This window comes from Camelus dromedarius, chromosome 25, assembly GCF_036321535.1.
Source record: "Camelus dromedarius isolate mCamDro1 chromosome 25, mCamDro1.pat, whole genome shotgun sequence".
NCBI classification, from domain to species: domain Eukaryota; kingdom Metazoa; phylum Chordata; class Mammalia; order Artiodactyla; family Camelidae; genus Camelus; species Camelus dromedarius.
The window spans coordinates 15892956-15920273 of NC_087460.1; the positions used below are offsets into that span (position 1 = coordinate 15892956).

Below are 27318 nucleotides of genomic sequence, written 5' to 3' on the forward strand. Positions count from 1 at the left end.
AACCCAGGACCTCATGCATGCTAAGCATGTGCTCTACCACTTGAGCTGTACCCTCCCCCCTAACTATACCCTCCCCCCTTCCTCATGATTTTAGATGAGAGAAGGGATTTTACCTTTGAACATGTCAAATACTTTTTGTTTTCTCTTTACGGCTTAGAATACTTATTAGCCTGAAGTTAATGTTATGGGAAAAAAGATCAAAATGAACCCTCCATAACCAATCTAATTTTCAAAGTGAAAATTTGTTGTGATTAAATATATTTACAGATAAAATCAAAGAGCGAATTCTATGCCATTGTAGGTAATTGTTGATAGAGTTTGAAACAGGAAAGTTTAGAAAACAGAGATAAAAATGAAAAACTGTGAGAGTCTATGTCTACTTAAGACTGGGAAGGTGGATGCATACAGATGGCGGGGGAGTGTGTCGTGTGTGTACTTAACCCACGCGGAGTAACGCTTGCTGGTGAGAACGTCATCTAGGCTCACAGCTGTCAACCAAGCAAGGCGTTGAGATGATTTAGTTGTGTGAATATCTACAAGTCATTTGTAACTAATATTAGAGTATCTCATACTCGAGTTGGCTGGCTTTAAAACATTTAATTCATGTTCAAGGTTATCCTTAGCGCATGCTTCCCAAGCTGACTTGAATTCTCTGACGCTTTCTTGAGTAGGAGGTGCAGCTAGTTCCCATGGGAGTGTATGATGAATGTGATTATCTTCCATCATTTGTGCCTCAGAGAGAAAAAGACTGAGAATCATTCTTTTTCTAAGGGAAATCAGAAGTCCTGCAAAGTAAAGAAAAAGAAGAAACAAAAGAAAAGCTTTGATGCCATTATCAATATACTGCTGGGCCATCTTTTTCAAATATTTCTCGAGTAGAACACTTGAAAACCATTCATTGTGAGCTTGCTTTCAGATGGTTAGAAGCAGGCTGCTGAGATGCACGTAAGTTCACAGGGTGAAATGTGAGTTTATCGAATTCTAAAAGGTGTGATGTTACGCATTGCAACATTAAGATATGAAACTCAATATTCAAAGGTAGATTGCTTTTGGTTTTCTTTCAAATCTAAGAATTCTCAGAGCATTTGAGAATAAATTTTTTAAAAAAGCATCACTTTGTAAAAGAATTTGGGACTGGGTAGGTTTCAGTAACATCTCTACCCAAAATAGTAAACAGTGTGTGGAGTGGTTTTCATTATTCCTTATGTGCTGTTGAAGAAACAAGCTGCTAGAGAATTTTGCATCTTGCATGCCATCCTATTGCTATAAATTAAAGAAAGATGTGCAGTATCGCTGTGGTACTGGCTTACCATAAAGAGCTGTACTAAATAAATAATAAGGATGCATATAAATGCAAGATACACACACAAATAGTAAATAGTAACACTGTAAAGTATGTACTTTTACAATGACAATAACTCACATTGCCTCACCTGGGCTTTTGTGCTGGGTTCTTAGCTTGTCCCAACCCCACCCTCACTATGGTTTTCCCCTCTTTAATGCCACTTCATATACTATTTTCAGATTAATCCTATTCAGGCACAGTGCTGACATCCCTCCCTTCTTCAGAAATCATAAACACCTACAGCACAAATACTTACAGAATCAAGTTCAAATGTGAGGCTACTTTTCTACCTTCATTTCCCATTAGTATCTTCCTTCCTTCCTTCAGGTGCTTTACTTGACGCCAAATTTCCTTCCTTCCCTACTTTTGCTGCCACTAAGAATTTGTCTGCTGCCTGGAATTCTTATTTTGTCTGAATCCTCCCTAATCCTCAAACATGAGTGAAGCAGGTTCTAATGGGGGCGGAGTAGAGACTCAGGTATAAGATCTATGCCTTGGGTTTACGGAGAAGCGGATCCAGCGGGCCCTGTATGTCCATGGATTCCGCATTCGGGGATTCAACTAACCTCGGACTGAAAATTTTTAAATTCCAGAAAGTTGCCAAAAGCTAAACTTGAATTTGCTGTGCACCCAGCAACTATTTTCATAGCATTTGCATTGTGTTAGGTATTATACGCAATCTAAAGATGACTTAAAGTATATGAGGGGACTCACAAACCTAGAAAACAAAGTTATGGTTTCCAGGGGGAAGGGGGTGGGGAGGGATAAATTGGGAGCTTGGGATTTGTAGATATTAACTACTATATATAAAATAGATAAATAACAAGGTCCTACTGTATAGCACAGTGAACTATATTCAATACCTTGTAATGGCCTATAATGAAAAAGAGCCTATGTATAAATGAATCACTATGGTGTTTACCAGAAATTAGCACAACATTGTAAACCGACTGTACTCCAATTAAAAAAAAAAAAACGTATATGAGAGGATATACATAGGTTGCATGTAAATACTATGCCCCTTATATAGAGGACTTGAGCATCCTTGGATCTCGGTATCTGCAGCGGTCCTAGAATCAATTCCTCATGGATACTGAAGGACTCACTGTACCTTCAAACGGTACCACCCTTTAACTACTATGTTCCTAATGTTCTCTCCAATGTATTTTCGTCTTCCCTTAAAAAACTTTCATGACAACATAAAAACTTAAAAACAGTTAAGAAGTCCCATTTTTGGAAAATATGTTTCAGGGAGCAGTTCCTCCCTCACTCCCAACTAGGCACCCTCTGACTTCAAGGCTCAGCTCAGATGACACTGTCTCCATAAAAGCATGTCTCTGATTCTCTTTAACAAGGAGTAATTTCCACTCTTCTCAGCTCTCATTATACTGTACCTACATCTTTCAGTCAATATCTGTGGGGCCTTCTAAGTGTCTGGTGCTGAAACTGTAAGGTTAGAACAATCCCACTGCTAGGTATTTCATTTAACCCTTAGACCTATATTTTGGTTGTGTCAGGAGGGCCTTTTCAGTGTGCAGGGAATAGGCACATTGCGATTCTCCCCTAATTAACAGGACTAGATTGTGAAGCTCTGCAGGGAAGTAAGAGAAAGAGCAACAATCTCTGTAGTCAGATCAGTGGAGAACACAACCTGAATCCAGAACATAGCAATGCTCGTTCTGGGACCCTCCAGGCTCAGAGGAAGCTCTCGCCATCTGCCGTCCCCATCCCCTCTACTCAAGCAGCACACCATGACTTGCTCCTTATTCTAATTTTCTGCTATCGTAATGACAGTAACCACCTATCTCTACATCTTCAGCTTCAGCCACATTCCCAACAAACTTATTCTCTGCATGTCTCACATTCAAACTTCAGGAAGGTGAACTTAATCAAGCTGGCCAGTGAGGGAGTCACCAATTTTAGACCCCTGTCTTGGGCAGAGTTTGTGGCCCAGACAACTTCCAGATTTAGGTGCTGGTCTCAGATCCACTGGTATGCATCATGTACACAGAAAGTAACAATTTTAAGCTGTGTTTCTTTGAAGGTGGCTATGACTACATCAGACAATCAAAGCTTCATACCAGACATACCTTTATTGTAGCTGATTGTAATGTTTCATAACTCCCACTTGGATTGCAACCTTGTTGAAGACATAATTGTGTTCCATTCATTTTTGCATCCTCCATGGAGACTGGTTTTAGTACCTGGCACACAGTAGATGCTCAATAAATATACACTGAGAAGTGCCAAATTTATACCTTGAATATAAATCCTACACCTCCCAACAAAACGCTATAAAGTCCAATCTGGCATTGCTTAGTCTGTAAGGTGGTTATCTGTGACCCCTGTTCTCAGCAGCAGTCACACTAAAATAAAACTGCACTGCTTTTATATATAATTCTAGCCAGAAGGGTGCAAAGCCAAAGGTGGGGGTGGAGGGGCAGGTCCTTTGTCATTTTGCTTTTTTCTCCACTGTGGTATGTTATAAACAGTTTTATAAGGTTTCACTAGAGCCGAGGGTCTCTACATACATATAAATTGCTGAACTAATTGCCAGTTGATATTTTAAATATAGTAGAAAAGAATTTTAGAGATGGAACAAGAATGTGAAACAAAGTTTATGTCTCAGATTCTATGACCACATTTCCAGTCCAGCTCTGACTTGGCAGCCATCCAGAGGGGCCACATTAAGAAGCAGATGACATTCTGAAAAGAGAGAGTTACTAGTTCTTTTTCTTTTATATATATATTTCTCTCTGAGCAATTTGTTGTTTCCCCATCTTCTTTTTATCTTCTGTGTATTTCTAGGTAGTGGTTCTATGCTCACATAAAGCAAAACATTTTTATTTTTTTATCTTTAACACTACTCTCCTAGAACCTTTTTACCACTAGGTTTTGTCTCATATTCACTTTGCAAGATTTCTCTACTTCTCTAACCCACATTATCTATAACGGTACTTTGTCGTACGCATTTTTGATAAGTACATGCTTCTTTTAGTAATGATCTTTCCTGGAAAGAATACCAGTAAAGGTAAGTCCATAAAAAGTGTAAAATGTTTATGTAAAATCTCATTTTACTTTCAAATCGCTTATCAAATATGAAGGCTTTCGCCCCAAAAGAGAATGATTTATTTGCTTTTCCGGAATGATTACCTCACTGTGTGAAAAGAGAAACACAGAATCACTTTGTTAGACATTTAGTTGGAAACGTTTTCATTAGCAGCGTTGCTACTTGAACTGAAAGAGCGAGGGGAGTGAGTGTTACGCGCAGAGTGAGAAAAACTGTGTGAAGGTGCAAGGCAGCACCGACCCTGCCCAGAGAACAGTCCCAGTCTGAAGCATTAACAAACTAAACGCGTGGCTGTTTTGCCTTTCTCCTGGAAAAATGAAACAGGATGTCTTCTTTAGATGGTTCGATTTCAGGATCTGATCCATCAGTTTTAACTTCTTGAGTTGAACTGGGAAATTACATACATAGTTTTCACATTAAATGTTTTGTTACCCAGGAAATGCAGGCTTTCGTAGCCTAGCTCTTCAATATTACCCATAATGCATGACCACCACCACCCTCAACTTATATTCAGCAAGTCTTTGTTGCAAAGCATGCATAGCATTAACAGAGAGAAACATACTTACCCGCAACTTTACGCACCACTCTCCACTTGCCATAATGAAAACGTTAATAGTCCAAATGGCCTTCTATTTTATCACTAAATGTTCTTGTCTATTATTTGCAAACGCAGCTATGTCAGTCTCGTGCATAAACTGATAACCATCAACATACAGAGCCCCCTTCAAGAATCTCAACAGAATACACCATCTGTGCATTGATTGCTCCTGCAGGAATCTGCGAGCGCTAACAATGTGTTTGGAGTCAGAGGTCCTCTCGTAGTTGAAAATTTCTGCCAGAAAGTCCTCTTCTGTGTTTACTTGGGAACAAGGACCCATAATGTAATGCTCAACAGCATAATTTGCTTTCCTTTAGGAGATAACTGCCTTTCCTAAAAGGATACATTCTTCTTTTTTAGGCCTACACCAAGGGAGTTTCAAGATAGAATGCAAATTATTTTATAACAGCCCAAAGTAGAAGCATGACTACCAACCAAGCCTCATCCCCAACCTTCTCACCCACATATTCAGAGTGATGTTGTGAAAGGCTTTGATGACCTTAGCTTTATTATTATTATTATTATTATTATTATTATTATTATTATTATTATTATTATTATTATTATTTAATGGAGGTGCTGGGGATTGAACCCAGGACCTCCTGCATGCTAGGCATGGGCTCCACCACTGAGCCATACCCTCCTTCCAAATCTTAATTTTAGTTTCTAGTTTTTTTCTGTAATGGGAAAGCTTCCCTTTAAATATTGAGAGCAGTTTTTTAGAAATTAGGTCTCCTTAGTAACTCAGCAATCCACAGACCCCCTCCCTCTGGTTTTGTTGTTCCTAAGGACCTGTTTTCTCTCCTCTCCTTCTCCACTTCACCTTAATACTTGATCAGAAAGCCCAGCGCCTGCACCAATGATAAAAAGGAAGGTTATATTAAAATTATTCATAGAAATTTATATCTGGATTCTCATGATAGGCAGTAACGTGGAAACAGGCCGATTAAAGGTAGGCCCACTCACGAAGAAAACTGAGTTATAGCTACACAGAGTAGGAAACTGACTGAGAGTAAAAGGTCTGACTCAGTTCAACACATTTGTTTCTGGAGCAGAACCATTTGGCTAGGAGATAGAAATAGTTGTTTTAGCACCTTCCCAGCCTTACTGTAGCCTGTGGCAAACTGGGGGGACCAAATTCTTTAGTCCCCAGCCTTCTTAAACCACCTCAAGACTGAATTTGGTGCCTTTGCTCCCACTGTGTTGATCCCTATAGGAGCATTTATTATATTCCACAGCCTTTGTTTCTTGTTCACTAGAGTGTAAGCTTCTGGAGGTCAAGAGTCATATCTCGCTCATTCACACATCCCACAAATGCTGATCGAATGTCTCTGATGTGCCAGTTTTGGGCGCTGGGGGTACAGTGGTGTAAGAACAAAACAAAGCCAAACAAACAGACAAACAAACAAACTCCCTGTCCTGGTGTAGCTTGTAATCTGAAAGGTTCAGTGCTACATTGTGTTGCCTTTCCCAGACCTACCTGCCTATGTATTTTCTCTGCTTTGATGTCTCTTACCCCTTCAGTGTCCTCATTCACTGTCCCTGTTCTGACTTAGTCTTGCACCATGTCTGTTATTCAATACACATTCATTGAATTGAGTAATTGCTTCTCTGTGTTCAATGGAGACATGGCCTGTGGCATTTCTAAAGTCAGAAAAACATGAATGGGGGGTAGGGTGTAGCTCAAGTGAGAGCGCGTGCTTAGCATGCACAGGGTCCTAGGTTCAGTCCCCAGTACCTCCTCTAAAAATAAAGAAATAAATAAACCTAATTACCTCCCCCACCACGCCTCACCCCCCCCCCCCAAAAAGCATGAATACATTGCTGTGGGGTCCATCCAGAGGTAATGTGGGACCTGAAAAGAGAGAAAGATTTGTGGTGATGACTCAGGTTTGCAGAACAGAAGGAGTGGCACAGGGTCCCTGTGGCAGGTCAGTGTCAGTACAAGATGAGCTCAGAGTATCGGCTGCGTAGAGACGAGGGTGCTAAGGACATAAAAATGTAACATGCGAGGTACCAGGAAATTCCCTTCACTATCTAAGAGTGTAAGCCTTAAAGAGCTGGCAGAAGCCAATGAGCTGGTTGTAACTGGGTAGGTCACCCTAAGAAATACACATTTTTTTCTTGAATCCTATCCTGCTAGGATTACATTTTCTGGATGGGAATGGAAGTAAAGGGAGAATGGAGGTAAAGCTGGACAATGGACAATGAAGCTTCCCTGAAAAATCAGGGGCAGAGTCTATTCGAAAGATAAATCAAAAGATGGATAGAAACTCCACAGTGGGACAGCAGGCTAGGATTAAAGTATAAGGTGGCCTACAGGCCCTTGGAGGGAGGCCTGTGGACTCTGAGAGTACCAGCTCTAGGATCCAGGTTTAAGCTTTCTGTATTATTCTCTCCTGTTGACCTCAGCCTTCAGTAAAAGCTTGTTTAATGTTTGCAAACAAATAAGATACATATTTAGCACAGTTGTACTAGCCAAAAATGGACCCTAGGAGATTGTCAGTATAGAATATGGTATAGCCACTTAAGAATATCGTGTTGCCACTAAGAATGGTGACATACAAGCATATTTATTATCACTTAGTCCCAGTATGTTAAGTGCAAATAACAGATTATAAAGTTGTATGATCCTGTTTTTTGTAAGAAGGAAGAAATATTTACGTATGTGTTCAGAAGGCTATCTAGCAAACTGAACGGTGAAAAATAGTGGGTGGTGAAATGCAGAGTTCTTAATAATTTTTAAAAATTTTAGCAATAAGTTTGTTACTTATAAAATAATCAAACAGCACATAATTTTAAAAAATAGAAATAACAAAGCAAAGAGAATCAGAAATAAGAATCGTTCTTGTAAAGACGGTACAATTGTTAGAGCTGCCAATTTGTGGGTTTCCTTACCTATGTCTGTTTTTTCCCTGAGTGATCAGGAAATGAAATCGTTAAAACAGAACGTGCCTGGCTTCTTCAAGTTACAGATACGTCCCGAGCACCTATTTGGTGCTTACAGGCAATGTCATCACTCAGTGTGCATCAGTGAACAAGTCAGACGAAGCTCCTGCTTTCACAGAGTTGGGAACATAAGAGCAGAGTCACGCTGACAGTTTGCCACTGTCCACTCCACAGCGGACTGGAACGAGGCCTGGCTTTGCAATCAGGCAGGAGTGGGTTCTGCCATTTTGCCTGTGAAGCCACGCAGTGAAGACCTCAGTCACCGTTGCCCAGGGCACAGGGCACCCGCCAGTACACCGTCTTCACCACACGGCCTAGAATCACGCCCCTTGGCTTTCCTCGCCTGGACTCCAGCAAGCTCTTTAACTGTCACATCCCCTCTATTAGAGTTCTCCTTCCCTCCCTAAGGCTGACTATGCAGTAAGACTTTCCCCTTATTACTTTTCTTAAATGAGCATTTATTTACTCAATGGGGCAATTTTTTAAGTGGTGCCAGTTAGACAGCATGGCTGGCAAATGGACAGAATTTGAAAGTGTGTGTGTGTGTGTGTGTGTTTAGGAGTTGTGCTGGTGAGACTGGGGGAACATCCTTAGCACCCCTCAAGACTGGACTGCCATCATAAGGGATTTACTAAAGCAGCAGGTCCCTGCACTATTTGCTGATTGAAGACCTTAATGAAAGCAATGCCTGACAACATGTTTGATAAATGAGTGGTGTCTACTCATACCATTTCCTTGAGGCCACCAAGGAGAAGCGGCCATTCATTCATTCATTCACTCATGCAATACATACTTACTGTGCACTATTTCATGCCAGGCATTGGATTGCACGGCAAAGATAGAGCAGTGAATAAGACCAGCAACACTCGTGTTCTCACAAAGTCTACAGCCCAGCAGCAAAGCAAAACCTCCCCCACATAATGGTTTCCATCTTATTATAAATCCCACGTGCGAGCACTAAGAAGGCAGCAGAGCAGAGGCTCTTTGCAGTGAAGTCAAAACAGAACCAGGTTTATTCTCAGTTCTAGTGATTTTTTTTTGCCCAGATTCTATGTCTTAGAAAGTTATTTTTTTTAATCAACTTTTTCTTCAGAGGATTCCCATTTACAAAGGGATTATTTTAATTTTATTTTAAAAATAAACTTTGTATTTCAGAACAGTTCTAGATTTATATAAAAATTGTGACAACGGTACAGTCCAGTGATCTTAAATCTGCGAACTCTGGAGCAAGGACAGCCTATTTGAGTCTCAATTTCCTTAATTGTTAAGTGGGCAAGATGGAGTGGCTTTCATAGGTTTGTTGTAAGAATTAGAAATAATATTTATAAACCATCTCACACTTGGTAGTGTTCAATAAATTCTAGTTCTCATTATTGCCCTCCAGCCTGTGATTGGGTTCAGTTAAAAGCTAACGTCATCCTTGGACTCACAGGCAAGTCATTTATAGCCTTTCAATCTGTGTGTCATCTGTCCAAGGGACATTTGGGCAGCGGCCTCATCTCCAGTGTGACCTGAGTACACTCTGTTCAAGGGCAGAGTCGTGCCAGTGTTGGAAAAAGAAAAATCTTACTCTAGGAATTCTTGACTATGTAACCATTAAATCATGGCCACTCTTTTAGACAACTGACATACTTACTAGGCTGGAAGAATCTGAGTTACAACCCTTCACAGTTTTTGGCATGCCTGTTCCAAGCCAACTGAATTCAGCCAGAAATGAGTACGATCGAATGACTCACGAATGGTGAGAGTGGCCAACCAGCCAATTGGAAAAAAAAAAAAAGAGAGAGAGAGAGATTTGCAAGAGAGCATCACCAGTGATACTTCAGGCTGTGCTGATAAAATGTGCATAACTACATCACAATGTGTATTTTTTAACAAAAATCTATCTTCACTTGGCTTTTATAAAAACATTCTTTTTTTTTTAAAAAGAAAAGTGCTGAGATTCATTGCTATGAGGAAATACTAATGATTATTTTTATAGCGAACATTTTTCGAACACTACTAACATGCCAAGCACCTTGCTCAGGGCTGTACATGTATTCATTATAATCCTCACTGCAACTCGGTGAGGCAGGCACTGTGCGTCCTCTCTACAGAGGTGGAAAATGACACTGAATTTGATTCCAGGGCCTGTGCTTTTAACCCCCAGGCATTACCATGTTATAAGGTTTTATTCTACAAATAATTAGCGCCCCTACTCCGCTGGGTATTTATTATGCTGGTTCTGGGGATAACGGGGAACAAGAGACATGGACTCCACCTTCACGGAGTGCACGGCACCGAGAAAAGGCAGTCAGTTATGAAGGGGGTCTCAGCAAAGTTTGCTGAGTATTATAATGCGAGCAGACTAGGGAACCAGGGGAGTCGAATCAAAGTGTAATTTCACACTAGCTGAGCTCTCCACACAGTTCTGAGACCACCTGCATTCCACAGAGAAATGTGGGTTGCTGATTACATATCATTTAGTTCACAAACCTATAATCCTTTATCATCTCACTCATTTTTTTTTCCTCTCTCTGTTCCTTTTCCCTCTTATCCTTTCTTTTCTTTCTTTCTTTTTTTTACACCTAGATTAAGAATATGGCTGGTTTCTTCCCTGTTGCCATTAATTTTCTGGAATTCAAATTATTATATTTTTGTTCATAACTGGAAGAAAGGAGATTTTTCAGAGATTACTTTTTTCTGTTACACAAAGGAAGGAAAAATATTTGGTAAGGTTTGAAGGCCAAGCTCTGAGACCCTCTTCAAAAAACATCTAATTCAACTCTTTTCTGAAAAGGCACTATCACCGTCCAGAAACATCTCTTAGTTAAAAAACCTATCAAATTTTTAAACATCAGTCAATTCCTATTAAACAATACTGAGTTATGGAAAATGAGTTAGAAATATGTACATTACATTTCCCTTGAGGCCATTTGAATGTTAAAAGGAGAAATTCTTTTAGCAAATCATTTTGTTTTTTGCCAAGCCAATAATATTTGAAAAATAATTTGAAATATTTTGTGAAACCTCAGATCCCAAGAGATTCATCCATCTCTCCTAAATTGTTAGAACATGTGTTTTATTTCCACACCTAAACTTATCCAATTTGGGCATTCTCCTAAAATTTAAATAAATTAAAAAAAAAAACCCTTTAAAGCAGAAGGAGGGAGAAAAGCTACCAAATCACAAATGCAAACCAACTGTGACTCTTGGATTTGAGCATTAGTCTGCAGTTTTTGCTCTTGCTTGAAGGCTTTCTTTCAAAATAATAATAGTCACGATATATGGAGTGGCTGTTATGTTCCGAGCACCGTGCAAGCTTCCAATATTGTGTTAATTAGATTCTTTCGGGGTGCAGAAACAGAATTGTCCCTTGGCTCAATAAATGCAGGTTTATTTAAAAGGAGATGATATGGGGAAGTAGAAAAGACAGATAAAGGTCTCATTGGCAGGCTCATAGAAAACTAGAGTTTTGTTACAGCCGCTCAGCAGCAACTGAGTAAAAGCTCCAGGCGAGTCGTGTCAACAACCCTTGGGTGACCTCACGGGAACTCTTGGCCGGCTGCCACACACATGACTCAGCTCTTCTGGCTCTTTCTCTCTACCTGCTTATTTTTCCAACTATTGCTACTGACTCCACTCCACTCACTTTCCCTCTGCCTCATGGCTTTGCTTACTCATGGCTTCTGTTTCCTGTCTTCTTTCTCCTCACTTCTGCATTTCCCCGGTGCTGACCCTCCCTGGGTGTTTCATGTTCAAACTGCAAGGGAGAAGAAAGGGCACGTCTCTCGTGCCAGGCCACACCACAGGCCACCCGTCTCCAGGCCTGTCCATCCCTGTCGAATCCACGGGGATACAAGGCAAAAACACAAGGTGAACTCACCTGCACGGAGCCTCGCACAAAGAACTACTCTGATGCTGCTCGGGAGAGAAGAGTGAAACTGGCTAGGTGCCTCAAAAGGCCTGCACATGTGTTATTATTTAACTCTGAAACTAAACAAAATGCAGTTTTTCTGTAAAGTGAACATCATCACCGTTGTCATCATGACCATCGTCATTATCTATCTCTGTATAATAATCTCTAAAGCTTGACAAATTTTACTTTGCATTATTACTGTGCTGCTCTGGTTTGTCAAATATTTTTGTTAGTAGAGAACGATTTGGTACACTAAACGAGGATGGTTGATTTTAGAAAAACTAGAATAAGAAGGTGTAATGATATAATCCAGTAGTTTTCAAACTGGGGATGGCCCAAGGCGGTGGGGGCAGAGGCAGGAAGAGAAGTAAAGCTCCAAAACCAGCTGCTCCACCGAAGCATCCAGGGATTTATCTGTTTTCTATTTTCCACGTGCACAGAAGCTTTTTGCTTTAAGAAAAGATTCTGTAGCTTCACAGAAAGTTTGAAAGCTGTCCTGTGAGATACGTCAAACCCCAGGTCCTCCTCTTGCTTGCTGTATCAGAGTGCGTAAGTTAATTATCTTCTTTTGCCTTTCTTTCTTTGTTTTGAAAATGGGAATGATGGTAGCTCTTTCACAGGTTTGATATGCGGATCTGATGAAATACAGCACACAATGCACCAGGATCACTGTAACTAGATAAATGCTAGTTCTTGTCCACATCAAACACCAAACGGTAAAACTCTACTGGTCATGACAATCTTTCATTACTGGTTTAGAGAAGGAATCTTCAACAGTTTCATAAATAAAATGCTGGCTGACTGAGAGTTACTGAGTGTTTGCTGTGGGAGTATTTATATTGTAGTATAGATAGCGAGCTGTACTATTATTGTGAAGACCCAGCCTGCCAGAAACTTTTCATTGTACAATCAAAGAATCAGGAAGAACATAAGGAAGCGGCATTACCCCACTGGGTTATTCACACATATTATTTAATATGCAATTCAGCTGTAATTGAAATCATAATTTCTTGAAAATGTTAAGTGTTTTTCCAATGTAAGGTATTGTCATCTTTATAATTATGACTCATTTCTGACTCCTAGGTACTTTTTCTTAACAGCATTTTAAAACCTAATTTTACCTTATTGATAATGTTTATTTTTCAAAAATCTTTCCAACAGTGAAATCATTGTATAAAATGCAACTCTAGGCATCAAGAACACAAGTCCAACTAAAAATCTATTGCCTTACACATACAAATGTTGATGATTTTTCTTACTTGCCAATTTACAAGATGGATAACTGAAGACTCAATTTTCAGCGACTTTCCCAATTTTATAGAATTGTAGGATCATACATGTTCAAAGTACTCATTTGATAAATGGGAGAAATAAGTACAGAGAAGGTACGTGAGGTCAGACCAGTTAATGCCGAGGCCATGAACAAATATGGATCTTTTGGTTTTCAAGCTTCTGCCTCACACTGAGACCAAGGGAACAGCCACCTACAACCATTTGCTGAATTGTCATTTGAGCATGAAGCTGGACTGAATCCCCCCCAAAAAAGAAAGAAATGTATGCAATAATTATAAAAACTAGAAAACTTGGAGAATAAAAGTAGGAAAAAAGAGTAAATATTTAATGTTATTTAACAAGTTTAAAAAACATCACATCAAAAAATAAAACTTTTTATTGTATTTGTGTATTATTCTACAGCAAGCTAAAAATCCAATATTCTAGCAGAGAAGCCAGTTAGAAAATCTAATGATTAGAATCCTCTTTGGATGATAGTATCAGAAGTCCTCAATTATTCATTTGTCTGAGAGAAATTGTTTGCTATATTGACCAATGGGAAAAAAATGTGTTTAAATGTCCATAAGAAGTTAATATTTTTCTATGAGTAACAGCAACTGAGATTTAATATATTTAACTAAAAGTTGATATAGAATCTTATTTAAACTAACAGATTATTCTTTGTCATGAAATGGAATTCAAATGAGTTGATTTGCTATTTTTCTTCTATACTGAGTTAATAGCTTCCATGACGGTTGGTGCTAATGTATAAAATGCAGGTAAGTGTGTAAAGCAGATGGGATAAGAATACTGGGTATCGGTGGCTGCCAACTTAGTCTCTGACCATCCCTCTGGGAAGGACAATGTTCTTGTAGTAAGGCTCTCACTTTTCTTTCCAATATTCCTACAAGGCTGTATGCATTACCTGTTGTGATACAGATAACATATTTGCTTAGGCTAACAAGTTATCTCCAAACCAGTGACTTGAAATAACAGTAAATATTCATTATCTCTTACAGTTTCTGTGGGTCTGGGATTCGGGGGTGGCTTGGCAGGTGGTTTTAATTTGGGTCTCTCATGAAGCTGCAGTCACCAGAAGGCTTTTCTGGGGTTAGGGGGTCTGCTTCCAAGGTGGCTCACTCACAGGGTGAGAGCTGGTACTGGCTGCTAGCAAGTGGCCTTAGTTTGTCTTGATGTGGGCCACCTCTTGAGACTACTTGAGTGTCCGTACAACATGGCAGCTGACCTCCTCCTCTACAAGCAAAGGGAGGTATCAAGATAGAAGCCTTAATACTTTCTATGACCTAGCTGTAGAGGTCACACCCATTATGCTTTATTGATCACATTCCTATTCAATCTGTAAGGATGAAAAGAAAAAGAAAACAAAAATTCTGTAAGGATGCTACCCCAAGGGTGAGGCTACCAGGGTTGAGGATTTGACAGCCATCTTGAAGGCTGACTACCAAAAGGATAACATACTAGCAAGAATACTTTTGGTTCTCAAGTGACAGAAACACAGCTCAAATTCAGGTAGGCAAAGGGAAATTTATTGGTTTGCATAAGTGAATTGTCATTAAGGGTAGGATGTATATTTAGATATTAATGAAATGAGATACACAAACACCCCGAGAACTCTCTGTCCATCCCCCAAATTTGTTCCTCTTTGCATGTCAGTGATATGCTCTCAAACCTATCACATGGTCAGGCACACCCTTTTTCCTTTGCTTTCTTCAATGAAGAACAAACTCTCTTTCCTCAATTCCAAATAGAAAAATCCTGGGGAAAAAAACTCTCATTGGCCCAATCTGCATCATATGACCAATTTTATGGCCACTGGTTGGGGTACTACAGTTGGCCGTTACCACCAGAACCACTAGGTTGGAATTCAAGGCAGACAAGCTTCCCCAAATAAGTGGTACTGGTCCCAGAAGAAGAGAAGAATTGGGGGACAACCAAACAATAGTGGTCTCCAAAAATTAAAGATCTTAAGTTACCTAAAAGCCAACCACACTGGTGCTTTTCAAAAACCAATCCGCCCTGAATAGGCAACAACTGTCTTCCCTCACTGCCACCGCTTCCTCTCCCTCACTTTCATCGTTAATACATGCTTTGATTTTTTCGTCATCAAGGACAGTGTTTGTTAAACAAGAAAGTCTTTTAAAGTCCTTTATCAAAGGCTTATTTTAAAAGCCATAGATGATGCAATATTTTAATTTGATATCAGTGTAATGTGTTTGATATTCGTGTAATTAGTGCAAGTAGTTAAAATGAATAATGCAGGTGCTGAATAATGTGCAGTTAATAAAAGATAGTTACAGTGGTAGGATGGACAAATAGAATATTTGAAATCTGGAATGAGATGAAATATGATGAAAATGCTAAGGACATAAGAACTGATTATCTATCTACCTACATATATATAATATTCAAATAATAATAAGATAGATGTATATACAAAATATGTATATATATTTACATAAACACATATATATAACTATATTCAGAATAGAGGAACAAGGAAAATATATGCTCACTGCTGATATATGATAAATATATGATAAAATATTACTGGACCAAAAATGCAGAACTCCTCAAGTCCTCCTTCCTTTCCTACATAGAGAACACTAAACTTTCAACAGGAAAGTGTAGATCAATCACCACCAAAGGGAGTCTGAAGCTAGAGGTAGATAAGAGGATAATAAGAGAGCACCTAATTGCTTTAATGAATTCAGTACTTCTGAGCCAGCCAAAGACTTATTAAGTTATTACACAATCTGCAAATGTGCTCGAGGACTCAATTTCAGTCATCTTCGAGAAATCATCAGGCTCTTCAAGGAGACTGTGCTGACCAGGAGTTATTACTGAGTCTAACTCAGATGGATTGTCCCTTGTGGATGTGACTAAACCAAACAGAGGTGTTTTCAAAAAGTAACCTCAATAAATATCCTCATCGGTCTAGTAATAACAATGGCCATATGCCTCCAAAGTGTGGGCTGGAGAGGCTCAGTGCGATCCAAATGGAGTCAGTCCACACAAGTCACCCAAGGAATAGTCAATGTCATTGACATTTCAGAGAAGCTGAGAGAGAGAGAGACCCCCAAAAGAACCTGGGTCTTTCATTTGAGCCAGTTTGCCACATCCCTCTTTTTGGAAATCTCAGAAATAACTTTCTCACAGATCCTATGAGCATTTTGAAAAAACTGTTTCAATGGCAGGACAGCTGTAGGACAAATTGAAATCAAAATATAACAGTCCACAAAAGTGAGTCACATATGTAATTTTAAATCTTGTAGTTATATTAAAAAAGTAAAAAGAAACATCTGAAATTATTTTAATAGTCTATTTTATTTAGCCCAACATACCTCAAGAATGTTTTTCTCTCAACGTGTAATCAATATAAAAAATTACTGTGGTGCATTTCATTTTTTGTTTGTACTGAGTCTGAAGCAAAGCATGTGGTTTAAACTTACAGTACATCTCAATCTTAACTAGTCACTAAGTCCTCAGTAGCCATATATAGCTAGCTGGTGGCTACTGTATTATTGGACAGCACGGGTCTAGTCTAGGATGATGGACAGTGGTCCTCAAAGTATTATTCTTCCTTTCTGGGAAGACCTGAAGACTTATTAAGATTACTCTCTGCCCAAGAACCTAAGTAGACATCTCTCCAAAGAAGACATACAGATGGCCAACAAGCACATGAAAAGATGCTCAACATCACTAATTGTTAGAGAAATGCAAATCAAAACTATAATAAGATATCACCTCACACCAGACAGAATGGCCATCATTCAAAAGTCCACAAATGATAAATGCTGGAGAGGGTGTAGAGAAAAGGGAACCCTCCTATACTGTTGGTGGGAATGAATACTGGTATAGCCACTATGGAGGACAGTATTGAGAGTCCTCAAAACACTAAAAATAGATTAACTATATGATCCAGCAATCCCACTCCTGGGCATATATCTGGAGGAAAATATAATTCAAAAAGACACATGTACCCCAATGTTCACAGCAGCACTATTTACAATAGCCAAGACATGGAAAGCACCCAAATGTCCATCGACAAATGACTGGATAAAGAAGATGTGGTGTATACACATACAATGGAATACTACTCAGCTATAAAAAAGAATAAAATAATGCCATTGGCAGCAACATGGATGGACTTGGAGACTGTCATTCTAAGTGAAGTAAGCCAGAAAGAGAAAGAAAAATACCATATGGTATCATTCATATGTCGAATCTTTTTTAAGAAGACACAAATGAACTTATTTACAAAACAGAAACAGTCTCACAGACATAGAAAACGAACTTATGGTTACCAGGGCAGGAAGTGGGGTGGGAAGGGAGAAATTGGGAATTCGAAATTTGCACCTCTTGGGGAGTGATGGAAATGTTAGCTATCTTGATTGTGGTGTATATACATCTATCAAAACTCATCAAATTGTACATCTGAAATATGTGTACTTTACTGTACAGGAATCACACTACAATAAAGGTGTTAAAAATAATAAAGTACAAGGATTGGAAAGGAAGAAGATAAGATACTATCTGATTATCCATTTAAGACATCCCCAATCTACAAATCAAATCTGGCATTAAAAAAAAAAAAAGTTACTCTGTACCCAGGTAAAGGGAGCTTCCAAACCCAGTTTACACTTCTTCAGCTTCTTTGCGTCCCCAGTTGCATACATGTTCCTTTCTTTCAGTTAACTTGAGAACGCTGAAAGTGTGGCCAAGTCAACATGTTGCCTGTACTTCTCTCCATGCACAGATCTGCTTCAGAAAGAATATGAGCACAAGACATCTCTGAGTTCAAATCCCATCTCTGCCACGGTGACTACTGCAGAGGCTTCTGGCTGTGGCTAATAGCTGTCTTTCCCTTCTGTGGCCTTAGAAGACTTGGCTGGGCACAAAGCCACTTAGAAAAAGAACGACTACATTTTCAGCATAATTTGCAGCTTGATATGGCTACGTGCCTAAGTTCTGACCAAGAGGGTGTAACCGAAGTGTCCCCGGGAAGCTTCTGGGAACCTTCCTAAAGAGCAGCATGGGAGCCCTTTTTGACCTCTCCTTCCTTCCTCCTGTTTAGAACACATATGCTGCCTTCTTAGACCACAAGGTCAAGGCCATTCATCTCTTGAAGCACCAGATCGGCTCAAGGACTTTTGCACAAGAGAGAAATAAACTTCTCATGCCACTGCAGTTTGGATTTTCCGTTGCTTGCAGTGAAAATAGTAAGATAACAGTCTTGGGTAAAGATTTAACTTCTCAAGTTATAAGAACGGTGAACGTGTCTGTTCTAATGCCTTGTACAAAGTAAGTATTCTGCACTATTAGATTTTTTTTAAAAGTTTATTAAAATTACAGGCCTACTAAACTCTGTAGGTTTCTAAATAAACTCATTTGTTCCTCTTCCAGCTCAGCCTCCTGGCTTCTTTCTGGACTAACTTGTGGATGGATGATGCAAAGATCTTCATCACATTTGCATTTCTCTCCAGAAAATTGCCTGGCTGCCAGTTTAGTCATGTTCGTGAATGCCTGATGGCTCAGAAAAGCCTCTGCAAGAATCTCTCAGATAAATATTTAGAAAGGCATTATGAGAGCATTTGGCAGTGTTATTCTAGAATTTCTAAAGCAGCAAGATACTAAGATCATGAGGCCCTACCACACTCTAAGTCACAGCTCTCAACCGAGCAGTTCTATTAACTGTACTATTATTTTTAATAGGAAAACAAAATTATTAAAGGATTCCTTTAACAATTTTCTCACTTTCCAGGAGAGTGAGCATAGGGAATATTCAATATTCTATCAGTTGGTTTTCAAGTTCTTTTTTTTTTTTTTTTTGAGTGGAATAGTACTTCTAGCTGTTACTAGAATAATACGTGAACAATTTCAAGGAACCCCACTTTTTTTAAAACAAAACTTCACACGAAAAGAAGTGATATCAAGAAGTATATCCACTGCAGAAGCCACAATTAAAGTTACCTGCCAACGCAGATTACATTTCTAGAGGATGCCAATGTGTTTAGTTTGTATATGACACGTTTTTGTGTATGTCATCATTTATTATGCTTTCAAAGAATGGTTAGAAACAGAAAAGATTGGGAGTATGTCAAAAAGACTCAAGCATTAACCCAAAAGGAACTCCTAAGGACCAAAGCTGGACATTTCGAGCAACAAAATAGATAACAGTACTGGTTTATAATTCAAGGAATAAAATAAATATCCATAAGTCCACACTGATTTAAATAAATAATTGAATACATAAATGTATTGGGGATAAGAGACAAATCTTTCTTACAAAAAATTTCAAATAATATCTTTAGACACTCCTGTTTCAAGAGGTGAAGCTTAATTCCCTGCTCCTCGGGTATGGGCTGGATGTAGTGACTAGCTTTCAAACTATGGAAAGAAAAAAGAGTATGGAAAGTCAAAACAAACCATAACTTTCCAGAGGAGAAACCTGGCATCACCACCTTAGCAGAGTGATCAAGGTTAACGTCATCCGTGATACGTCATGTGGATGTCGTGTATGCTCTGATATGATGCAATGACAATGACACTTCACCTCTGGAAGATTCTTCCCCAAATCCATAATCCTAGTCTAATCATGAAAAAAGGTCTGACAAACTTACTAAATGCCTGACCACAACTCTTCAAGATTATCAAGGTCATGGAAAACAAGGAAAGACTGGAGCACTGCTGCAGACAGGAGGAGACTAAGAAGACGCGAAAACCAAGTCATGTGTATCCCGAACTAGATCCTGGAACAGAGAAAGGACACTAGTGGGAAAAAGCTGGCAAAATCAGGGAAAGTCTGTAGTTTAGTTAATAGTTTGATGAATGTACCATAGTTACATAAGATGCTAACACTAGGAGAATGTTGAATGAGCGTTTGTAGAAAGCCTATTGGGTACCTGACACTGTACTAAATTATAAATATAAATATATGTACATATCTTATGTGGAATATTCATATGACACATAGTTCCCTCAAGAGCTATTAAATCAAAGAAATACGGGTTCCTTCAGGGAGTTCAATGATAAAAATGAATCAGAGCAGAAATAATGAAAATCACCTTCAACTGATGGCTAACATTTAAATAATGCTTAATGTATACCAGGCATCATTCTAAGCACTTTAGATATACATATCGGAACGTTTAATCTTCCTGAAAACCCATGGAATGGGTACTCTTAATACTCACATTTTTCTAACTTTTTATTTTGAAATAATTATAAATTCCTGAAATTTTTCCAAGAAATGTATGGAGAAGTCCCATGCACAATTTTCCCAGCCTCCCTCAATGTTAACATCTTAACACAACTATATAGTACAATTTCAAAACCAAGAAATTGATATTGGTATAATCCACAGAGCTCATTTAGGTTTCACCACATGTACATGCACTCCTTTGTGTGTATCTAGCTCTATATATTATTCCCATTTTACAGATGAGGAAACTGAGGCCCCAGAAAGTAATTTTCCCAAAGTCACCCAATTTGTATGTGGTGAAGCATTCTTCAAATCTGGGTAATCTGGTTTCAAAATCCATGCTCCTAATCATTAAGCTCTATTGTATTTCAATTTAGTCATATGGCAGGAACTTTAATGATTATATCAGTGCATCTAAAGAAAGAATGCAATCACAAGTTACCTGTAAGGTTCAGGGAGGGGGTCAGATAAAAGCTTTTGGCTTTACTCAAAAGAATAGAATAACTGTGCCCACCCTATAACTATATAAGGACAAGAATTGGAAACCAACTGACTTCAAATGCTATGATGCGGTCATCACAAGAAGCTATTCTTATAATGAAAAAGAGTATCTCAAGCTATCTCAACTGAGGAACACATTTCAGGAACAACAAATAGCCCTTGTTCTTATTAAAGACCACGGAACATTTTAGCCACACATTTACTTGTAATGTCTCATGAGAAACAGAGTCATGGAGAACCGTTATGTATCTTAACCAAAAGCTTCCTGAGGACAGGACTGGTGTCTGTCCTGTTCATGCTGCCGCTTGTTGAAGGAGTGAGAGAAGGAAGGCAGGAAGGAAGGAATGAACGGGTCAGTGGTGTCCTCAGCAGCACTCCTCCTCAGCACACACACATTCTTCCCGAGTGCTGGAAACCTCTGAGGCTTTTCAATCCTCTTCTAGTCCTAACACCCTAAGTCCTCAAGTCCTCAGGAGCCTCTTACCATTTTTTTTTTCACTCCTTCATTTATTTTATTTTGTTTTTCTACCACCAAAACCACCCTACCTACATGAGGACTCACATACTCTGCTTCCCTTCCACTTGTGATGGAATAAATGTCCCTTCTCCTGTCCAAGGCCAAACCTTCCTTTTGTGCTCCCAATTTCATCTCATTTTTAACAAGGTTTTTTGTTTGTTTATATGGTCATAAATCAAACGGAAAATAGTCATTTATTCATATCAGTATATTAATAGTTTAAATACTAAAAGTGAATTATATGCATGCAATTTTTTAGAACACTCTGCCTCTCAGTTTTCTGGGGTCTTGTATGAGGATGGGCTTAATCAATGCCATCAGCATTCAGTGGGTGCCAACATTTCATGGCATTTCAGTCATTGCCAACAGGGAAATACTGATAGAAAATGGAGATGGCAATGATAGATTTACTAATTAGAGGGTGTATATTTTTAAATGTCAGTAATACTGTGTTGATCTTTATAATTACGCTTCAGACTGAGGAGTTGGAAAAGAGCAGAAAAAGGAAATCAGCTCAGCATATTTTGTTTAGGGTATACATAGCTGATGCATTCCCTCCCTTCTTTTTTCTCTTTATGTAAATTAAGTACCTTTCAGTGTCTGCTTTATTTTTACAAAAAGCTTTTTTGAAAAAATAATAGTTTTTAAATTTCATAAATTTTTTCAACTTTATTAACAAATTAAATTGTAAGATATTTAAAGTGTACATCCTAGTGATTTGATACATGTTTATATTGTGAAAGGATTCCTGCCATCTAGTTAATTGACACATTTATCACCTCACAAATATATGTATTTTTTAATCTTTAAACTTTTGGTGAGAACTTAACAAGGGTCTTGGTTCCTAAATTATCTCCTTTATCTTTCACTCCCTCCCTCGTGGCTGGGTTATTTCCATCTGTGTACAAACATGCCGTAACATCATCCATGTTAAAAAAAAAAAATGATGAAAACAAATCCTTTGACTTCAAATCCTCTTTAGCTGCTACAGACTTCTTTGATCGCTTTCAGGACAAAATTTTGAAGTTGTCCGTGTTACCAGCTTCCTTTCCCACCTTGTTCTCAATCCTCTATGATCAGGCTTTGTGAATATCACCCTACTGAAATGGATTTTATGAAGGTTGCCAAATAATTTCATTTTGCAAAGTTCTTACTTGCAAATCTCCACCCATCATTCGATTTGATCTCTTACTTACGGTCTTTGTGGGACCATTTCCTTCTCTAGGCTTCCTTGCCATCACAGCCTTCTGATTTTATCCTATGACAGTAGTTCCTCATTCCAGACCTCCATTGTTCCTCAGTCCTCTTTTTTTTCTCTCCAGTGATCTCATCCAGGCCCATGGCCTTGGATACCTGCCGTATGCTTATGGCTCCCAAGAACATCCAGTTCTGACCTTTCCTCTGAGTTCCAGACTCATACATCCAATCATTTATTCAGCTTGTCTTCCTGGATAGCTAACAGGCACCTCAAGCTTAACATTTCCACAGTGGAACTCCTGATTCTTGGCCTCTCTCCCTTCCTACACCCTCTGCCCAAATGTGCTCCTTCTCCTCACCTCAGTCAGTGGCTCCATGACACACCCTCATACTCTGCTTCCCTTCCACTTGTGATGGAACAAATCATCCTTAACCCTGTTCTCCATGTCTCATAGTCAATCATAGACAAGAAGTCTGAAGGTGACAACTTTTCATCAGTTCCACAGAAGAACTCTAGTCAAACCTCCCCTCTATGTCACCCAGTCCCCGCAACCATCTGCCAACTGTCTGAGGGCCTCTGCTCTTCCTCACACACCAGTGTCTGCTTGTCACTTGGGACCCACAGTTGTCTTCACGAAGCATACACCATATTGACTTCTGACCTTAATAACTTCCTTTTGCAACCAGAATACAATCCAAACTCCTCTCTCAGGCCCTCAGACCTACATCTTTTGGCTTCTGCCTACCTCTGTCATCTCATCTCTTACCGCTCTCCCCTCTGACTGTATGTTTCTCCCTCCCATATATAGTTCCCTCTGCCGAAAATATTTTTCCTCTGACTTCTCTGCTAGAATAACACACCTACTCATTTTCTCAAGCCTCAGCTCTGTGAAGCTTTCCCAGACTCCCTTCTCTGCTAGACATGCTTAATTGCTCAGTAATTGTCCCTTCCTTGGTCTCAGCTTGATTTCACCTCAGGGCTTTCGCATTTCCTGTTCCTTCTGCCAGAAAGGCTCCTCCTCCCAGAAGCCTTTCTGGATTCTCCCTTTTAATCACTCATTTATCAGCTCAAATGTCACTTCCTCAGTCCTTCTCTGGCCCCCCCGATATAAAGTAGCTGTACCTCTGTTCTCTAGTTCCCTCTATCCCTTCTTCTGGTTTTATTATTTTTATATCACCTAGCATTATCCATAGTTATTTATTTATTTATTTATTTATTTATTTATTTATTTATTTATTTATTTATTTCTGTATTCCTCAGCTAAGATGTAACCTCTGGTATATAGTAGACACAAAATAAAGAGTTTAATGGATAAAAATTTAAGGATCATTTACTACGTGCCAGTTACTATACGTGGTGATGAGGAATAACACTGAATAAATTACTGTCCCTGCTCATGACCTTTTAGGCTAGTCTGGAAGAAAGACATGTAAGCCAAAATCAGGTATAATATAATGTAAGCTACAGTGAAAAATGTACAACTATCTGTGGAGCTGAAAAGAAGGAATAAGCAATGAATTCTGTCTGCGGAGAGGGATGGCTGAGAAGATTTAACACAAGTGCAATTTGAACTGAGTCCTGAGAAATGCATAGGAGTTGCCTTTCAGTGATGACAGAAGAAGTATATTTCAGGCAGGGAGACTAGCATACAAAAAAGCATGGAGAAAAAAAAAATTTTTAAAAAGGACAAGGCACTTAATTGATCTATAGATCAATGCCACCCAAATTATAATCCCAGAAGGATTTTTTTGGTAGAACTCAACAAGCTAATTCTAAAATGTATATGGCAACACAGAGGACCTGGAATGCAAAGCAAACTTGAAAAAAAAATTGGATCATTTATACTACATGATTTCAAGGCTTACTATAAAATTACTGTAATAAATAAATTATGGTAGTGGCATAAATATCAACAAAAATCAATAGAACAGAACTGAGAGCCCCAAAATAAATCCATACTTAAGAGGGTCATTTGATTTTTGACAAAATTCCAATTCTATTCAACAAATGGTTCCTAAATAACTATATATCAATATCAAAAAAAAAATGAATCTCATTTTCTACTTCACACTGTATACAAAAAGGAAACCAAGTTAGATTATAGATCTAAACATGAAAGCTAAAACCATAAAAGCTTTTAAGGGAAAACATAGGGAAATATCTTGACATGGGAACAGGCAAAAGTTTCTTAGACAGGATATGGAAAGCAATAATCTGATAAACTAGACTTCATTAAGTTAAAGACTGATTATCAAACGGTTCTATTAAGAAAATGAATAGATAAATAGATTTTCTCACAGGCTAGAGAAAACATTTTAAAAAAACTTGTATCTGACAAAAGCTTGGTAGCTAGGTTATAAAAAGAACTCCTAGAATTCAGTAATAAAAAGACAAAGATCTGAACAAAAGGAAGTGTACAAATATTCAATAAGCACATGAAAAAGGCCTTATCATCGTCAGTCAACATCATCAGTCACTAGAGAAACATCATTAGTCGCTAGAGAAACCACAACAATATGCTACCACACACCCAACAGAATGGCTAAAATTAAAGACTGACAACACCAAATGTTGATGGGGATGTTGAGCAACCAGAACTCTCATACACTGGCAGAGAAGTGTAACATACAACTACTTTGGAAAGAGATTTGACTATTTATAAAATATATAGCTACCCTATGACCCAGCAATTCCTCTAATATTTATCCAAGGGAAATGAAAACATATGTCCAAAGAAAGACTTGTACAAGAATATTCACAGCAGCTTTATTTGTAAGAGACAAAACTAGAAACAGCCCAGATGTCTGTCAACAGGAGAGTGGATAATCAAATTGTGATATAGCCATACTAAGGAACACTACTCAGCAATAAAAAAGAAATGAACTACTGATGCACTCAGCTACACTCAAAAACTGTATGCTGGGTGAGAGAAGAGTATGTATCACATAATTCCATTTACATGAAATTCTTCAATAGGAAAGACTAATCTCATCTCTGGTGGAAAAACATTTAAGCAGTGGTTGCGTCTGGAAGGCTGAGGCTGGAATTAACTGGGAACTAGGGCATGAAGGAAATTCTTGGAATGATGCTAAAATGCTGTATCTCAGTAGGGGTTTATATTACACAGTTGTTTATATTACACAGCATTTGTCAAAATTCAGAGAATGGTATATTTAAGATCTTGTATTTTACTATATGTAAATTTTATCTCAGCAGGAAAATAAAAGGCCATAAACAAGTACTGATCTCTGGTTAATGAATTTGCCTGAAGTGTTAACGGTGAAGACTACTGATGACTGCCATTTACTTTGAGGGACAGACAGACACAGAGACGGGCAGACGTGCTATAAAATAAGTACAATAGAACAGCAATAATAAAATCTAGGTGGTGAACATCTGTGTGCTCACTGAAAAATTCTTTAAAACTTTAAGCTTGAAAATATCCAAAATAAAATGTTGGGGGAAAGGCAGGGAGATGCGAGGATGTGGGGAATCCCAGATCGCACTCAGTGACTGGAACGTGGGGTAGTTTGGCAAGAGGTGAAGCAGGAAAGGCAATCGGAAGCTTGGTTGTGACGCCCTTTCATGCCATGCTAAGGAGTCTGCCTTTTATCTTGTGCAGCAATATTGCTCAATTGTCTACTCTTCTCATTGCTAGTGTCTTTAGTCATGCCCTCATTAACACCCTTCTGGATTTTGCAATGTATTTATTTAGTCAAATTGGATCTAATTGAATCGGATGTGAAGGATGCACTTATATTTCCTGTGAGTTTACGTAATTTTTCCCGCTTTAGTGTCAGTCAACTTTGAGATTTTTTTTGTGTATAAACAGAAATTGCTGTTTGAATGCATTTCCACTTGACAGTCGTTTCAAAATTGTATTTTTGTTTCTAACCCTGAGGGCCTTACTTTGAATTTTCCCCTAAATCAGCAGATTTTACAAATGGACAATGAGAAATAAATTCTCCTTATTTTTCTCAGTATAAAATATTCAAGTGAATATTGAATATAAAATATCATGATAAAACTAGGGAGTTGCATAAATTATCTACTTATTAAAAAAAAAAAAGCCTCTGCCTCCAAGGTCTTGATGGTCAAAATTTGTACATTTTGTGAAACACAAATATAATTCTTTAAAATGCATGCTTTGTTAGTTGGACAGATATGTATTTGTTAGATTCTGTGAGTCTTCCCCTCTTTCATTATTCTGTTCACATTTGATAATGAGATAACTATTTGCAAAGGTGTAATGGTAGATGGTATCATCAGTTTGAGCCCATTAAGTGTTTACCATCTATAGAGGTGAGGCAGCAGGGACTGAGAGTCTCATGTTTCCCAGCAGCTTTCTTCAAAATGCAAACTCACCTCCCTAAGAAGCTTTTAAGAAAATAATTCTTAAAATACAATATTAGTCATGTATCAGACCATTTATCCCTTTGAAGAAAACTTGGCTATTCATTTATTTTTTTCTTTCTTACGTCTTTCAGGGTCTGTTTTCATTTGGATGATTTTTAAAATATGAGTCTCTCTCAAGAGATTAAATCTTCTAAGCCTATTGAGAAAAATATCTATGTGGTCATGAGAATTCTTTCTGTTTTTGCCAAACTTTGTATCCTTAGAGTTTTGCCTAGTGCCTGGTATAAAATATAGAGCTAATAAAAATATAATTCATTACACTAAAAAATAAAATTAAATAAAAAGCTAATAAATACTAGTAGAATAAATAAATAAATGAATAAATAATAGCC

At 38.4% G+C, this 27318-nt stretch overlaps 1 long non-coding RNA gene across 2 annotated transcripts in view; it reads right to left on the reverse strand.

Annotated features, from left to right (window-relative positions):
* Positions 1–256: 256 nt before the first annotated feature.
* The window catches only part of LOC135319322 (uncharacterized), a 40350-nt gene continuing 13288 nt past the window's right edge, over positions 257–27318 (reverse strand). Inside the window, exons 1-3 of one of the 2 annotated variants that reach the window (XR_010377823.1) lie at positions 11828–11862; positions 3436–3549; positions 257–785 (exon numbers count right to left, since the gene is read on the reverse strand). This is a non-coding gene — a long non-coding RNA (uncharacterized LOC135319322). Of the gene's footprint in view, positions 786–3435; positions 3550–11827; positions 11863–27318 lie in introns of those variants that run through there. The other variant, XR_010377822.1, reaches the window with a different exon arrangement.